This window comes from Mirounga angustirostris, unplaced genomic scaffold, assembly GCF_029215605.1.
Source record: "Mirounga angustirostris isolate CCGP_5_RB_7025 unplaced genomic scaffold, mMirAng1.0.hap1 SCAF_10, whole genome shotgun sequence".
Lineage (NCBI taxonomy): Eukaryota > Metazoa > Chordata > Mammalia > Carnivora > Phocidae > Mirounga > Mirounga angustirostris.
This window is the reverse complement of record NW_026991718.1, coordinates 115875168-115888581: the sequence shown is the minus strand read 5'-3', so window position 1 is coordinate 115888581 and position 13414 is coordinate 115875168. Positions and strand designations below refer to the sequence as shown.

At 60.2% G+C, this 13414-nt stretch overlaps 1 protein-coding gene across 1 annotated transcript in view; it reads right to left on the bottom strand.

Moving 5' to 3' along the window:
* Window positions 1–13186, bottom strand: part of LOC129045343 (disks large-associated protein 4-like) — a 116481-nt gene extending 103295 nt beyond the window's left edge. The window contains exon 1 of the mRNA XM_064573548.1: window positions 13025–13186. The gene's annotated coding sequence lies outside the window, so the exon portion shown is untranslated. The remainder of the gene's footprint in view (window positions 1–13024) is intronic.
* Between the last annotated feature and the right edge of the window lie 228 nt (window positions 13187–13414).

Genomic DNA, 13414 nt, shown 5'->3' with positions numbered 1-13414 from the left:
CCCTCCCCAAAACCCAGCCTGGGCTGAGACCTCATAGCTCCAATGCCCCTTCTCTGTGGACCTCATCCCTGTTTTATTTGCATTTTTGAGTTCCCTAAGACTCAGAGCCATGCCCCCTCTGCTCACCACAGGGCCTAGCATGGAGTGAGCACTTAACAAATATTTGATGAATGAATGAATCAATGAACGAATGAATGAATCCATCTGCCAGGGAAGATCAACTTGGAGAGATATCTGGAAGGCGGACATCAAAATGTTAATGATGGTCACCACAGGGAGGTGGATTCCAGGGAATTTTACACTCATTTTTGTACTTGGGGGTTTATCTGGCTGGACAGTGAGTGTTCTGGTGTGTAGGTATCATTTTCCAGCCCCTAGGCATTTCCCCTGTCTAGGACACCCCTGCTGCCACCCTACCCCCCCACCCCCGCCCCTGCACACATTCTCCCAGCTCTGCCTGCAGCCCCAAGTGGGCGGTGTATTAATAAGCGGAGGGAGAAGGTCACCCAGCTTGCGAGCACTGAGCTGTCCTTGACTCGGGTGCAGATGAAATGCGCTGGGACGGGGGGAGCTGCTTCACCAAGCGCTGAGCACGTGTGAGCTATTTCTGATTCCCACCCAGCCGGGCACAGCACATCTGCCGCGGAAGCCAGAGCCAGCCGGGTGGGCAGTGGGGGGGACCACTGACCAGCCGCCCTGCCGTGCTCACACCAGACCCGACACTGGCCTGCTGGAAACGGTCCCCAGCTTTCCAGTGCTCGGGGCAGGAGGAAGGGGGGCAAGACCCTCAGACTGGCAGCTGAGGCTCAGCAAGACCGAGCTCCTGCCTGCCTTCCTGCTCTCCTCTCTCCCCAGCGCAGCCAGGTTCTCACTCCTCTCCTGGCCTTTGCACGTGCTGTTCCCTCTGCGAGGAACATCTGCCCGGTCTCCAGTTGTTGGCTTGCTCCCTCTGAACCGAGAGGTCTCAGCTGGGACCACCAGTCCTGCAGGGGGCCCTCCCTGATCACTGCCGCGGGTTTCGTGTCCCTTGTGCTAGGGCCTCCTGCTGTGGCAACAGGTATCTTGATGCTGTCTTAGTGGCCTGCGAGCCACCTCCCAGACTGGGATGTGGCCACTGTGAGGGCCTTATTAGTCACCTCCATGTCCCCGGCATCCAGCAAGGCCCTGCCCCGCAGCAGACACAAAATATACATTCCTGGCTTGACTATACAAGGCAGAAGGCACTTCACTTGCTGAGAGGGACCAGGAGGATGGAGAGGCTCAGAAAGTGGGGGGCAGGGGAGCAAATGACTGAGTTTGGCTGAGCCTTGCTGGCCAAGGGTCAGAGAGATGTGGCTCTAGGGGACAGGGAGGTGGAGAGGAAGATCCATCCACAGTCAGCAGGGGAGAGTCCTGGTCCGGCCACCCCGGCCCCAGAGCTCCGAACAGCCCAGATGCCAGGTACCAGGTGTGGCTGCTCATAGGCCCTGCCTCCACCAGCCCCGACAGGCACAGTGGATATGGAATCTGCACAGAACGGAGCATTTTGTCTAAATATATCTGCTCCCCAATGAAGGACACACAGGGAGGGAGTGGGGGGCATGGTGGGCCTGCAGCGCTGAAAGAATCTTTACAGGAGCACTGGCCCACAGGCCCAGAGCCACCGGCCCTGGCAGACAAAGTCCACTCTGGGCCCCAGGGTAAGGGGTGGGCCTGGGTGGGCCTCCCCAAGCAGGAATTCCCATTGCCTGACCTTCCACCTAAAAGCTGCTGCTTTAAATATGGGCCAAGCACAAATCAGGACAGCAGAGGAGGGAGGGAACGGGGGGGGGGGGGGGGGGGAGGCTGGGGGCGGTGACACAGAAGTGGGGCCTGGGGGAGGAGGACACAGAAGTGAGCCTGGGGGAGGGGAATCCAGAGGTGGGCCTGGGGGAGAGAACACAGAAATGAACCTGGGGGAGGGGGACCCAGAGATGGGCCTGGGGGAGGGGGCCTTGCTCCCTGGCAGTCCAGGCTCTCCCCACCACCTTGTTGCAACAAAGGCACAGAGAGGGAGGCAACTCAACAGGGTCACATAGGGGCCTGGGGGGCAGTGAGGGGAGGAGGACCCAAGGGTCCTGGCTCCCAGGCAGCCTGAGAGTTGCTGGAATTCCTTCAGCATCCTGAGGTTCTCCCGAGGACCCTTCAGAGTGGGATGGCAGAATGAGCACAAGATCCCGAGTCCAGGCCTCTGATTCAGTCCCATCTCTACCCCTGAGGCCCTCAGGGCAAGTCATCTCTGGACCTCAACTTCCCCCTCCCTCTGTGTGCTGGTCTCACTGGGAGACCTAGGCTGACCTGGGAGCTGATCTGGGCTGGAGTGTGGGGAGGGAATGCTAGAGGGCACAGTGTGTGCGCATGTGGCCAGGGGAGGTCATAAGAGAGCCCGACACCACCAGCTGCTTTTTCTCGAGCACCTACTATGTGCTGAGCCCTGTCCTCGGGACTTTAACACACAGAACTCACTTCATTCTGACACCAAGCCTCCAGACAGGCAGTGACACTATTATCCCACGGGGAACAGATGGAGAAACTGAGGCTCAAAAAGATTTCTGTGACTTGCTGAAGGTCACATAGCTGGTGAGCTGAGCCAGGACCCAGCTCAGGCCAAATGCTCAGAGTCGGCTCACTCCCTCCTGTGGGTGGACAAGCTTGCTGGCGGCCGCTCCAGGGCGGTCGGCCTGTGGCTCCAGAAAGCCTTCCCAGAATCCTCAGGGCTGAGGCAGTTGCCACCTTTCCACTCAATTTTGTTCTTTCGGTTAAAAACAAAACCAGAAAAAAAAAAAAAAAAAACAAAACCTGCTCATTAAAGCAGCTGGACATAAATACTTGCTGCTATTAACACCTCGTTTTTAAACGGTCGCTAAGGCCCTCCCAGAGTCTCCCTCCCCACCCCACTCACGCTCACCCTGGCCAGGATGACACAGTGGTTAAGAGGATAGGCTATGAGGACAGCCGGTCTGGGCTCAAATCCTAGCTCCACCAGGTGCCTGTTGGACCTTAGGAGTCATCCTCCCTCTCTGTGACTTATTTCCCCACATGTAGGGGACAGCGATTCCTCCCACCCAGAGGGCCTGGGGGGTGTTAGAGACAAATAACTCAAGGTCTGGCCCAGGCCTTACGGGAAACAGTTGGCATCACTCCTGTCTAACACACGGGTGAGGAGTCTACACCAGACGCCCTCAGAGTGGCTCCTGCATGTGGGTATGTGTGAAAGAGAGAGAGGCAATAAATGTTTACGATTGTTTTAAGCCACTAACTTTTGGGGTCCTGTGTTACGCAGGGATAGATACCTGACGCAGATGGTGGACCCTGAGATGGGGAGGAAGAGAGGTAAGAGCAGCTTCCAGCGGTGCGGTTTACCCTGCTCCCAGGCTGGGCATGAAGGGGCTCCCCTCTAGTGGCCCCTGGTCTGTCAGAGATGCCTCCCCCCACCCTAGGCCTTCCCTATGCAGCTGCTCCTTACGACTCTTTACAGACAGGAGAACAGATCCGAGACAGCTCGGCTAACCCGCGGAGCCTACTATGTGCCACCACAGAGCGAAGGTAGCCTCCGCAACAGAATATCGTTATCCCCATTGCCTAGAATAATGTCTGGCACGTAGTAGAGCTTCATAATAGTGTGGACTAGGCTGCGTTGACAATGGACCCTCAAATTTCAGAGGCATAAAGAACAAGAAATGTATTCCTTTCAAACAGTCGGGCTTCTCCCCAGGTTGGCAAAAAACAGCCCTGGTGGGTCCATAAGCTAAAATGAGGCAACCAACCAGCCAACTTCCTGCTTGCCCAGCCCCGGGCACCCCCACATCGCCCCAGATGGGCTCATGCAGCCACTGCTCCTACTCCCAGTCCTAGAGGAGAGGAGCAGAGGGGTCCCAGTGGGACATGTGGGCTGAGCTCTTGTCTGAGGCACCTGCCACGTGACCCGGCCCCTGTAGGCGGAGGAGCCTGAGGGGGCACAGGCTGTACTCTGGCCACTGGGTGCAACAGTGCTCGGCTGATACTCATGAGTTGTGTACCCACTGTGTGCCAGGCCCCAGGCTAGGCACTGCTGGGGGCGCGGGGCGCCAAGAGGTACCAGCCTGGCCCCTGCCTGGAGGGGTAGGGGAGGCAGACATGTAAGTGGAATCCAGGTGGGAGTGACTCATGTGGATAAGAAAGTCCCCTGGAAGGGAAAGGCCTGAGCTGAGTAGTCAATAACAAATAGGAGTTACTGAGCAAGGACTTTGGGGAAGGGTATTCTGGGCAGAGGGAACAGTGAATGCGAAGGCTGAGGGCCAGATGACATGATGTGTTCTGTGAATCCCAGCTCGTTCAGCTGAGCTGTAAGTGAGAGTACGCCAGGGGCTGGAGGGGGCTGGAGGGGGCTGGGGGAGCGCACAGAGGCGGGTGACAGAAGCACTGACTGCTCAGGGCTCATGACGAGGTGTAAGGGGCCGGGTGTGGTTTCTGGATCAATCACTTGGCCTGCGTGTAGATGGTATTACTGGCAGGAGACCTGGGAGGGGGCTGGGACAGTCATCTTGGCCAGAGGCCATGAAGGCTAGAACCAAAAGATGCTTGAGAAGGGGACTTAGGCAGGGAAGGAGCCCAACCTCTGCTCTATAGCTGAGCCCCCAGACCCACCCCCAGGGCTCCAGGTGCAAGGCTGCCTCCCCACTGGCTTCCAGAAATGGCCTTGTCATTGATCAAATCCAGCCTGGCAAAGGGTTCCTGGAAGCTGCAGGGCTGCTGGCCATGGGGTCCCCTGCCCACCACTGCCCACTACCTGTGCCCCCGCCCCATCCAGCGTCAGCAGATGGGTCGGCAGAGGTCAACTGGCCCTGGCCTCAGCCTCAGCAGGCAAGCAGATGACCAACACTCCGTGCCAGTGCTGGGAAGGCCTGGGGTGTGGCTGGCCCAGAGAGCACTGTGGGTCTGCCCTGCTCCGGAACCTTCTGTGGCTCCTCAGTTTCTTTCAGCGGGAAGCATCCATGCAGGGGGATGGTGCCGAGAGGAGGAGGCCTCGCTCCATGCTAACTTGCTGTGGGACCTCAGGCAGGTTGCTCAAAAGGTCCCGATGAGAGTCAAGGGTTCTGCTAACTACAACCAGGACAGACCCTCTGGCCAAGTTCCCAGCCCCACCTGGGCAGGCTGCCTCACCTGTCTGAGCCTCAGCTTCCTCCTGTGCCAAGAGCCCACCTGTATCCCCCCAGGCCCGGATTCCACCTCCCCGAGGTCCCTTGCTCTCCAGGCTCTCGAGCCTCACACAGGCCTTTCCGTCCCAGTTCGCTCCTTCTGGCTCTTAGGTGACAGGTCGAGCGTCACCTCCTCGGGGTGGCCCTCCCTGCCCCGCCAGCCTACGTCTCCTTGTACTTGTCACTGTGATAGCAGCACCTGTCACGGCGGCGAGTTTACGTTCACCTGGGAGGTTACGTCGGGGCTGCCGGCCTCCCGAGAGGCAGGGACCGGGGGCTGCGCCCACTGACACAAGCCCAACACCTGCTCTGGGCACAGAGCAGGCACTTCACATGTGTTTGCTGCATGAACACTGAGAAGGAAGGGGGGAAAAGGAGGACTAGAGGGATGGTAACATCTGCCTCCCAGTGTCAAGAGGATCTGACGATACACAAAGGGCCTGGCTCCAGTGGAGGCAACGTCACTTGCACGCATGCACGCACACTCCCACGCACATCCCTCACACACTCCCCGTACACACATGGCCCATAAAACATACACACGCACTCCGCATACGCACCCCCCCACACACATGCACGCAGGGGAGCCCGGGGCGGAGCGTGGCCCCACCTCCCTGTCCACGCCCACTCTCTCCCAGAGTCCCCTGCTGAACCCGACACGCGAGGGTCAGAGCCACAGACAGGCAGAGGTGGCCCAGCAGAGACCCAAGCCCCCCAGACTGCCCAGCGCCAACCTGCCTCTGTCCCCACCCAGGCTATCCCTGGAAGGCCTCGCATATGCCCAGTCCTCCAGGAATCTCTCACACCCCAAAGGTGGCAGGTTCACCAGAGGAGAGGTGCGAGATGCTGACACTTCCTCGCCTGTCCTCACACCCTGGCTTCCAGGTTGGGAGCTGGAGGTCGGTGAGGAAGCTCGGAAAGTTCCCAGCAGCGCCAGGTGGGGGCCCAGAGATGGGCTGGGGCGCCCCAACCCCCCACCCCACTCCTACTGCACAGGTGCGGAAACTGAGACTCAGAGGAGACAGCAGGAGGCTCACAGTGACCCAGCTGGCCTCCTGCCTGGGGTCTGCCTTCTGGCCTGGATGCCTGAGTCACACAGACCTGGTGTCGATCCTGGCTCCACCATCCACCTGCTGCGTGGCCTCAGTTTCCTTGGATGGAAGATGAAGAGGATCATAGCACCTTGCTCCCTCCACTGTGGGGGGCACACGTGGAGTACACAGGTGGCAGAGGGCCCGATCCTCCCAGGAGCTCCGCCCGAGTCACACAGGACCCCTCAGAGCCATCGCTGCAAGCTGCCCAGTCAGCCTCTGAATCCCAAAGTCCAGCCCTTCCCGTGCACACTGCCCAGAAAAGCAGGCAAGCATGCCACGGCCACACAGCGAGGCCTCGGCACACTGGGACTTGAACTGGGGCCCCTCTACAGCTGAGCCTCCCACCCTACAAGTGGATCTGGCAGCGCCGAGGAGGTGCCAGGGCTTGGCGGCAGCCGGGGGAGGGAGGGAGGCAGGCAGGCAGCTGGGGGTGGTGGGAAGAGCCTTTTTTCCCCTGTCTTTAGCAAACCCGGATCCCCGTTTCCAAGCTGCGCTCCAGAGCCCTTGGTTGCTGCGTCACTGCGCGCAGTCAGCCCGCAGTGGGCGGAAGGAAAGGCTCCCTCCCTCTGGCTTGGGCCTGAGGGACAGGGAGAGGTGGGAAGCCAGGCAGAGGGTCAGGGGTGAGGACAGTGGGGGCTCCCTGACACCTTCCAGAGGGAATCTCAGCTCGGTTCACTCCTGGAGCCACAGAGAGCCGAGCTAGGTGAGCCGTGGAGCCCTAACCCCCAGCCCTTCAACAAATAGATGGAGATCACGAGGCCCAGAGAGGTGCTGGGACTCCATAGAGGACACACAGCAGCAAACCAGCTCACCAGTCATTCCAAACCCCCATCTCCTGGTAGCTGCAAAGCAAAAGCCTCCTGGACCCACCCTTGTCACCGCAGGCTCATCTGTCATTGCAGAAAGAAAAATACATGAACCTAGAGGCCTAGTTTCCACTCCCCAGCCCCATATCTGGGGGCACAGAGACTCCCTCCTGTGCAATCACAAACACTTCATCAGGGTGTGGTTCTGAGCCCCTGTGGTGGGGCCCAGCACAGTGTGAAGGTACACAGCAGGCACTCAATAAGTGGTCTTATACTCCATTTATATGCCAGGATGCCTGCCCCATTTCTGCATTATCAAAGACAGAACCTGCCCACATCGTGTGCTTTCTAAAGATGACCCCTCATGTACCAAATGTGGCTTTAGCCATTTCTGAAGCAAACTCCAGGAGATGGATCACCTGCTCAGGCCTTCTCACGCTGGAGGAAGGAAGGCAAACGCCATGTTTGCCTTGCTGCCCTTCTCCGAGGCGTCTGCGTCCCCATGCCAGGCCCCAGGGGCTGCTGGATGTGAGGGGTCTGCCCCTTCCCCAAGGGGTCCCAGGATGCCAGCATCCCATTCTCTCTCTATCATGCTGCATCCCTGGTCCCCCCCTCAGCACCTGTGCCGCCTCCCATCGCCCCTGGAGCCTGACAGAGGGGCCACCTCCCAGAACTGAGTCAGTGAAGAGCAAATTCGTGGGGAAGGGCCCTGGAGCTCCTCTTGTTAACAGCCATGAGACCCAGCAAGCCCCTGGTGGGGCCCAGGAGGGACCGATGACATCCAGAGTTGCTCCTGAGCCTGCTCTCAGCTCCAGCCAAGCTCTGCCTCCAGGGAGCGGCCAGGTTCCGGCAAGCCAGGGTCCGGGGCCGCCACGTTCAATTCCCGTGGCCCAGTGCCCACTGCTACATCCCCCTCCCCCATCACTGCTGGTGAACACATCTCCAGAATGTGGGCGGAGACCAGATTCCATACTCTAAGCGGCTTGGATTCAAATCCTGGCACTGCCACTTGGCCAGCTCTGGGGCCTGGGGAGACTCCAGCTCTCTGTGCCTGTCTTCTCATCTGTAAAATGGGGATAATGATAGGGTGTCATGGGACTAAAGGAGAGGCCGAATTTAAGGTGCTTAGAGCTGGTGCTCACTAGACAGAGGGCCTGGCACCGCGTGTGGCTCCTGGGAGCTGGTCACCAGTGCTTTGTTCAGCAAGGGGGTGTTAACCACGGACACGGCTGCCATCGTCGGGATCATCACCAACAGCAGCAGGGATCCCCAAGCCTGGTTTTGCAACCAGCCCTGGTGAAGGGTGTAGCAAAATTCTCCAAACAAAATTTGCTTCCATTCATTTTGGGTTTTTGAAAAGGCCACGTCAGACAGCTTGGCGGGGAGGAGGCGGCGTTGCGAAACCCAGCACAGAGGGATCCAGAGCCCCACTCCTCGGCTCAGGAAATGATGTGCCATCAGTTAGCAACAGGCTCCCGTGTGCTGGCACCCCCAGGGCTCCCGGGCTGTGGGCTCACCTCCTGCCACCCTCTGCGTGACCTTGGGAGGCCACCCAACCTCCTTGAGCCTCAGTTTCCTCATCTGTCAAATGGAGACAACATCCCTTTTCATTCCTACCCTTGCGGGTGGTGGGAAGATGCGGAGATTCAAGGTCTTCTGCAAACCGAGCCCTGTACGTGCCCTGAAGGCCTCCGTCCTGGCTGGGGGCAGCCACCGGCAGACGCTGTGGACGGGGTGTCGGGGTGTCGGGGTGTCGGGAGAGAACGCACCCCTCCCCCCACCATGGGCCACAACAAAAGTCAGGTCACATGAGTCTTAAAAGGGCCCCTCCGACAAGAATCCGAGGAAGTCAAAGGTGGGCTTGTCTTTGGTCCAACACACAGGAAGCCTCTCATCAGGGACTGCCTTTCCCAAAAAGGGTGCAGTGAGAGTTTGCATGATGGGGAGCCCCTCCCAACAGAGCCAGCCCCTGCACTCCCTTAACTGACAGGGCCAACTGACTGTTAGAAGAAACTGCTGAGCCTCGTCAGACCCCTGCTGGCCCCGGCCCCAGGTGCTAACACGCACTGCCCTCCAAAGCCACTAGAGCGAACCAAGCCCCAGCCTGGCTCCCCACACGCCCAAAGAAGAGGTAGGAGCCTCGAGAGTCCCTTCCTGGGCTGTTAGGATCACAGACGCCACACTGGGAGGGTGCAAGTTCTCTGAGATCACAAGGTCCAAGCTTGCACCGTATCAGGGGAGCCCCGAGAGGGGACACGCTGCATCCAAGGGCACACAGCATACTCACCATGCTGGCACAGCGCCCACCTCCACGACCAGCCTCCGGTGGCCGCCCCCATCCCCAGGCCCGCCCAGGATGTGGCTGCCTCCCAGCCTCATCAATGTAGTCCTTCCCGCCATTCTCCATCTACCCAAATCCTTCAAATCCTTCGGAATCCACTCCAGATCTAGTGCACGTCCTTCAGGAAGCACTTCCCTGGGCCCAAACTCATGCCCCTTCCCAGCACTGGACAGCACCAGCCTCCACCACCGAAGGGGCCTGGCGGGATGACTACAGTTCACAGAGCAGGGCCCCGTGGGTTTGACTCCGTCTCCACACCTGGGGGGCACCGAGCAGGTCTCGGGAAGCCCTGGGGGCCCAAAGACAGAATGGAGCATTAGGAAATGGCGGACAAGCTAGTGGACAAGCCAGTGACCTACTGAATGGAAAGTGAGCAGGTGATGATGTGGGTAATGAACCAGCAGAAATAAAACGTCAGGCCAGACACCCCCAAAGACACAGGCTCCTGCCCAAGCGTGGCTCCTCACTCTCCTGTAGAGCCTCTGGGGTCCCACAGACACACTGGAGTTTTAGAGGCCATGGACCTATAACCCCACAGAGCCTGGTCAAAGGCTGTTGAGTTTGCAGGCCCAGCTGGAGGCAGGAGCCCATATGGACAGTCGTGTTGACAACTGGACCTGGCCAAGGCTTTCACCATGTCCTACTGCCCAGCCCTTGACTTAGGATGGCCCAAACAGTGCTCATCTGTCCATTCATTCAGCCAAAGAAATGGACTGAGGGCCAGGCATGAGCCAAGACCTGTCCTTAGCACCAGTGGGACGGCATGAAAAGGCAGGCGTGACCCTGCTCCTCTCCACAACAGCTGCATGCAGAGGCGTCTGATAATAAGGAACAGTGACCAGGATAAGGAAGGCAGAAGCCCATAGGGGCTGGGAAGGTGGTGACAGGGAGACGATCTGGCCTGGGTGTCAGGGAAGGCTTTCTTCTGGAAGTGATGCCTAAGTTGAGATCTGGATGATGAGTAGTAATTAAGTAGGCAAATGCGGGGGGGGGGGGTGCAAAGACCCTGAGGCTGGAGGCAACATGGCCTGATCCAGGAACCGAAAGCAGGCCAGGGGGACCAGAGCCAAAGAGGGAGGTGAGGGGCTAGCGTGGGGAGGATGCTAGGCTTTATCCTGGGAGCAGTGGACATTTACTGAGTACCCGCGGTGTGCTTTTTGAAAAAAAAATCTGCATTCAAGATTTTATTAATGCACATTTCAAAATGTTTAAGTCGAGAAGTTTAAATACACTATAGTCAGATAATGCTACTTTTTAATGCTGTTTGGAATGAGTGAATCTATCAATTAATCACAGATATATGGGAGCATAAAGACTCTATCCCACAGAGTGCCCAGTACAATTCCTCTGAGGCTCCCCATCCCGTAGAAACACAGGCATTTAAGAAGCCAGTGGCCCAAAACTGCACAAGAACATAATGAGATGCCAGTGGGTGCCCCTGGTATGTCCAATTCGTCACTGAGTCTTACAAAAGCTCCAAAGTGCACGATCTATCCTCAGTTCCCAAGTGCTGTTCAGCCTCCTTTCAAAAACACCAACTCAGCAGCCAGGCAGCCTTGCGCCCAGGGCACAGCCCTCAGACCTGCGGCTCCATCTCAAGGCTGGGACCAGCTGGATGCTGCCCTGGGTCCCACAAAACTCAGTCATTAGGCCTGCTCTACCCCGCACTTTCTCTGCAGTCTGGGCCCTGCACTCCGCCCCAGCACCTGGGACAGGCTGCCTCCCCCCCCCCCACAGAACAAAGGCTCCCTGAGGGTGGGGACGACACCAGATCATCCTGTGTCCCTAGCGCCCAGCACAGGCCTAGTCCAGGCTCTGATGGAAGAACGAAGGAAGGGTGCCATGGACATCTCACACGTTGAGCCGTTGTCTCTGGGCTCCAGGAGGACCCAGGAGTCCTGGTGCGCACCCCTCCCACAACACCGGCACACGCACACAAGCCTGCCCCCACGTGCACAGCCAGTGGCTCCAGGAGCTGTGGGAACACACTCTGCATCTGCCGCTGACTGGCCTCCGACAGCCGGCTCGCCTCGGCTTGGCTCCGGGGCCTGGCAGTGGCTCCCAACACTCCAGCCACCAATCGGTCACCCAGCGCTGCGGCCCCACCCAGCCCTACTGCCACTGGGAGCCTGGCTCAGGCCTCTCAGGCCACCCTGGGACCAGACGGCCCACAGTTCCCTCTGTGGGACAGAAACTGGGCTCCTCCAACAGTCACTCTCTGAGATGATCCTGTACAACCTCGTTCCACCACCTTGAGCCTGGAAGAAAACACAGCCCCCTCCCACAAGTGAAGGCCCAGAGGCAGAGAGAGCCAGGACCCCAGGGAGCTAGGCTGAGAGTGGAGGTGCAAGGGGGGTAGAGGCAAACGGGTCCAGCCTCCCGGGTCTAGGGACTGCAGCCCCCTCCCCCTCTGTCATTTCCTCTTGCAGGCAGGTGGGGGTGCAGGAACCCCCCCACTAGCACGGCCCTCCAAGCTTGAGGCTTCCAGCTTCAGAGCACCCCATCCATCCCCTCACCTCCACCCCCATAACTGGCCTTTGCCAACCCATAACCCATTTCCCCATTTCATTTTCCCCCCACAGCATCAACAGTCTCTGGCCGCTGGTCCCTCTGCAACACAGGCAGCTCTGAGGAAGAAGGGGAGAAGGGAGAGGGACGAAAGCATAGAGGAATGGAAGGATGGAGGGGGATCGGAGCCGGTAGGTTTGGTCGAAAGAGGCCAGGGGCCATCATCACATGTCCAGGTAGCACATGTCCCCTCCCAGCAGGCCCTGCACATCTGGACCCAGCTGGCCTCTCCGGCCAGCAGGTCCACCTGCCACCGGCTCTGAACGCGAACCCCTTTCACCGCGGGGCGCTGCACGTGGGGGCCTCCCATGGCCATGTGAGCGCCCCCCCAGCCCAGGTGCTGGGGTCAGCCCGGCCCCTCCCGGGTATGCAAACAGGGAGGGGGCGCCATGCAGCGCTGGGGGGTGGGGTTGCCCCCGCCCCCTCCCCAGATGCCAGGTCCGGGAAAAGAGCTCGGGAAGGGGGGAGCTGGCTGGGCAGGATCCCGGGGCTACTGAGGCAGGACGGAGGCAGCTGGGCTAAATGGAGGAATGCCCCGGCCGGCTGGCAAAGCCCTCCCTCTCCTTAGCTCCAAGGTTGGTGGGCAGGGGAGGGGTCTGCCTGACCCCCTGGCCGCCCTGCGGATTGAGGGTCGGGGCCGAGGAGGGGCTCCCCAGCTTTGGCAACCCCTTGGCATGGGAGAGGCCACGGGATAAAGAGGTGGAATAGGGGTCCGACCCTGGATAGGGGGTTCCGGGCCCCAGCCATGCCGCCCTCCCCCGGTTTGGGGATCCAGGAAGACCTAGACTTGGGGATCGCACCCAGAGAAGGGGGCTTGCCAGCCGCAGAGCGGCCCCCTCGGATTGGGGGCTCAGAAGACAGAACTGGCAGGGGGAGGGGGATTTTTCTGCGCCAGCGCCTCCCCTCGGTTTAGGGAGGTCTGTCCGGGAGGAGACTCGGATTGGGGGTCTCGCCGAGGGACGGGGCGCACCGGCCCCGGAAAGAGGGTAGGGCCACCGCGCGCCACCCCCGCTCCCTCACCTGCGCCCGGCGCCTCGGCCGCCTCCGGCCCGCTCGGCCGCTGCGCTGCGCCGCCGCCGCTGCTCGGGTCCACTCGCAGGTCCGCCGCCTAGGCCCCGGCCGCGGCCCCGGTCCGCGGGCGCCCCATGCCTCTCCTCTGGCCGGCGCGGCGCCCCAGATGAGGCTGCGGGAGGAGGAGCCGCGCGGCCCCGGCTCCCCGAGAGCGGCGGGGAGGGGGCGGGGGGCGGGGAGATGCGCGCGGGGGAGGGGGCCGCGCGGCTGCGCCCAAAACCAGGCGCGGATCCAGCCACCCGCCCGGGGCTGGGGGGTGGGGGGGTGGGGGGGCGCGCCCTTACCAGCGCCCACCCCCACCCACGCCCCCGCAACCCGAAGGGGAGGGGGAGGGTCTCC